Raw genomic sequence first — 5,406 nt, 5'->3', positions numbered from 1 at the left:
ATACAGTCAAGCCTGAAATCATACATACATACATACATACATACAGTCAAGCCTGAAATCATACATACATACTTTGAAACAGAAGAATAACTATTGTTTCCCTAAACATACTTCGCTCTCCACAGTTTTCCAACAAATCACTATCTCGTGAAAACAACCACAAACCAACAAAACAAATTTAAGTAACACTTCATTTGACGAGGGTATGCATAGGTATTCATAACACCAACACATTATTTAAAATTTGACATAAATATATCCTCTCATAAATGGTTATTATATCACTTTGAATGACGGGGCGGAATGGCTCAGTGGGTAGAGTGGCCGTCTTGTAACCGTTGCTGGTTCGATCCTGGCCTGCAGAGCTCATGTTGAGGTGTCCCTGAGCAAGACACCGAACCCCTAACCGCTCCTGATGGGTCGTGGTTAACGTCTTGCATGGCAGCTCTTCCGCCATCAGTGTGTGACTGGGTGAATGTTATGTATAATGTAAAGCGTTTTGGGTATCGTTTCAGGTATAGTAAAGCACTATATAAATACGGACCATTTACCATCTTCCTCTAGCCTATGTCAAGTGATAGTGGTCAGAAGACATACCGTGAGATTTACCTGTATGAGTACATGTTTAATGAAAATGTCAGCATAAAAATGACAAAACATAATGACGACTGACTTGGTCATTTTTTAACTACATACATACATACATACAGTCAAGCCTGAAATCATACATACATACATACATACATACATGCAGTCAAGCCTGAAATCATACATACATACATACATACATACATAAAGTCAAGCCTGAAATCAAACATACATACATACAGTCGAGCCTGAAATCATACATACATACATACATACATACATACATACATACATACATACATACATAACATACATACAGTCAAGCCTGAAATCAATCATACATACATACATACATACATACATACATACATACATACAATCAAGCCTGAAATCATACAAACATACATACATACATACATACATACATACATACAGTCAAGCCTGAAATCATACATACATACTTACATACATACATACATACATACATACAGTCAAGCCTGAAATCATACATACATACATACATACATACATACATACATACATACATACATACATACATACATACAGTCAAGCCTGAAATCATACATACATACATACATACATACATACATACATACATACAGTCAAGCCTGAAATCATACATACATACATACATACATACATACAGTCAAGCCTGAAATCATACATACATACATACATACATACATACATACATACATACAGTCAAGCCTGAAATCATACATACATACATACATACAGTCACGCCTGAAATCAAACATACATACATACATACATACATACATACATACATACAGTCGAGCCTGAAATCATACATACATACATACAGTCGAGCCTGAAATCATACATACATACATACATACATACATACATACATACATACATACATACAGTCAAGCCTGAAAACATACATACATACATACATACATACATACATACATACATATATAATACATACAGCCAAGCCTGAAATCAAACATACATACATACATACATACATACAGTCAAGCCTGAAATCATACATACATACATACATACATACATACATACATACATACATACATACATACATAACATACATACAGTCAAGCCTGAAATCAATCATACATACATACATACATACATACATACATACATACATACATACATACATACATACATACATACATACAATCAAGCCTGAAATCATACAAACATACATACATACATACATGCATACATACATACAGTCAAGCCTGAAATCATACATTCATACATGCATACATATAGTCAAGCCTGAAATCATACATACATACAGTCAAGCCTGAAATCATACATACATACATACATACATGCATACATGCATACATACATACATACATACATACATACAGTCAAGCCTGAAATCATACATACATACATACATACATACATAAATACATACATACAGTCAAGCCTGAAATCATACATACATACATACATACATACAGTCAAGCCTGAAATCATACATACATACTTTGAAACAGAAGAATAACTATTGCTTCCCTAAACATACTTCGCTCTCCACAGTTTTCCAATAAATCACTATCTCGTGAAAACAACCACAAACCAACAAAACAAATTTAAGTAACACTTAATTTGACGAGGGTATGCATAGGTATTCATAACACCAACACATTATTTAAAATTTGACATAAATATATCCTCTCATAAATGGTTATTATATCACTTTGAATGACGGGGCGGTATGGCTCAGTGGGTAGAGTGGCCGTCTTGTAACCGTTGCTGGTTCGATCCTGGCCTGCAGAGCTCATGTTGAGGTGTCCCTGAGCAAGACACCGAACCCCTAACCGCTCCTGATGGGTCGTGGTTAACGTCTTGCATGGCAGCTCTTCCGCCATCAGTGTGTGACTGGGTGAATGTTATGTATAATGTAAAGCGTTTTGGGTATCGTTTCAGGTATAGTAAAGCACTATATAAATACGGACCATTTACCATCTTCCTCTAGCCTGTGTCAAGTGATAGTGGTCAGAAGACATACCGTGAGATTTACCTGTATGAGTACAGGTTTAATGAAAATGTCAGCATAAAAATGACAAAACATAATGACGACTGACTTGGTCATTTTTTAACTACATACATACATACATACAGTCAAGCCTGAAATCATACATACATACATACAGTCAAGCCTGAAATCATACATACATACATACATACATACATACAGTCAAGCCTGAAATCATACATACATACAGTCAAGCCTGAAATCAATCATACATACATACATACATACATATAGTCAAGCCTGAAATCATACATACATACTTACATACATACATACATACAGTCAAGCCTGAAATCATACATACATAAATACAGTCAAGCCTGAAATCATACATTCATACATGCATACATACAGTCAAGCCTGAAATCATACATACATACAGTCAAGCCTGAAATCATACATACATACATACATACATACAGTCAAGCCCGAAATCATACATACATACATACATACATACATACATACATACAGTCAAGCCTGAAATCATACATACATACATACATACAGTCAAGCCTGAAATCAATCAATCATACATACATACATACATACATACATACATACATACATACATACATTCATACAGTCAAGCCTGAAATCATACATACATACATACATACATACATACAGTCAAGCCTGAAATCATACATACATACATACATACAGTCAAGCCTGAAATCATACATACATACAGTCAAGCCTGAAATCATACATACATACATACATACATACATACAGACATACATACATACATACATACATACATATATAATACATACAGTCAAGCCTGAAATCATACAAACATACATACATACATACATACATACATACAGTCAAGCCTGAAATCATACATACATACATACATACATACATACATACATACATACATACATACATACATACATACAGTCAAGCCTGAAATCATACATACATACTTACATACATACATACATACATACATACATACATACATACATACATACATACAGTCAAGCCTGAAATCATACATACATACATACATACAGTCAAGCCTGAAATCATACATACATACAGTCAAGCCTGAAATCATACATACATACATACATACAGTCAAGCCTGAAATCAAACATACATACATACATACAGTCAAGCCTGAAATCAAACATACATACATACATACATACATACATACATACATACAGTCAAGCCTGAAATCAAACATACATTAATACATACATACATACATACATACATACATACATACATACATACATACATACATACATACAGTCAAGCCTGAAATCATACATACATACATACATACAGTCAAGCCTGAAATCATACATACATACATACATACAGTCAAGCCTGAAATCAAACATACATACAGTCAAGCCTGAAATCATACAAACATACATACATACATACATACATACATAAATACAGTCAAGCCTGAAATCAAACATACATACATACAGTCAAGCCTGAAATCAAACATACATACATACATACATACATACATACATACATACATAAATACAGTCAAGCCTGAAATCAAACATACATACATACAGTCAAGCCTGAAATCAAACATACATACATACATACATACATACATACATACATACATTCATATAGTCAAGCCTGAAATCATACATACATACATACATACATACATACATACATACATACATACAGTCAAGCCTGAAATCAAACATACATACATACATACATACATACAGTCAAGCCTGAAATCAAACATACATACATACAGTCAAGCCTGAAATCAAACATACATACATACATACATACATACATACATACATACATACATAAATACAGTCAAGCCTGAAATCATACAAACATACATACATACATACATACATACATAAATACAGTCAAGCCTGAAATCAAACATACATACATACAGTCAAGCCTGAAATCAAACATACATACATACATACATACATACATACATACATACATAAATACAGTCAAGCCTGAAATCAAACATACATACATACAGTCAAGCCTGAAATCAAACATACATACATACATACATACATACATACATACATACATACATACATACATTCATATAGTCAAGCCTGAAATCATACATACATACATACATACATACATACATACATACATACATACAGTCAAGCCTGAAATCAAACATACATACATACATACATACATACAGTCAAGCCTGAAATCAAACATACATACATACATACATACAGTCAAGCCTGAAATCATACATACATACATACATACATACATACATACAGTCAAGCCTGAAATCATACATACATACATACATACATACATACATACAGTCAAGCCTGAAATCATACATACGTACATACATACATACATACATACATACAGTCAAGCCTGAAATCAAACATACATACATACAGTCGAGCCTGAAATCATACATACATACATACATACATACATACATACATACATACATACATACATACAGTCAAGCCTGAAATCATACACACATACATACATACATACATACATACATACATACATATATAATACATACAGTCAAGCCTGAAATCATACATACATACATACATACATACATACATATATAATACATACAGTCAAGCCTGAAATCATACATACATACATACATACATACATACATACAGTCAAGCCTGAAATCAAACATACATACATACATACATACAGTCAAGCCTGAAATCAAACATACATACATACATACATACAGTCAAGCCTGAAATCAAACATAC

The sequence above is a fragment of the Lutjanus erythropterus genome, chromosome 15 (genome assembly GCF_056507025.1).
Source record: "Lutjanus erythropterus isolate fLutEry1 chromosome 15, fLutEry1.hap2, whole genome shotgun sequence".
Taxonomy (NCBI): domain Eukaryota; kingdom Metazoa; phylum Chordata; class Actinopteri; order Lutjaniformes; family Lutjanidae; genus Lutjanus; species Lutjanus erythropterus.
Note: the sequence above shows the minus strand (reverse complement) of the source record.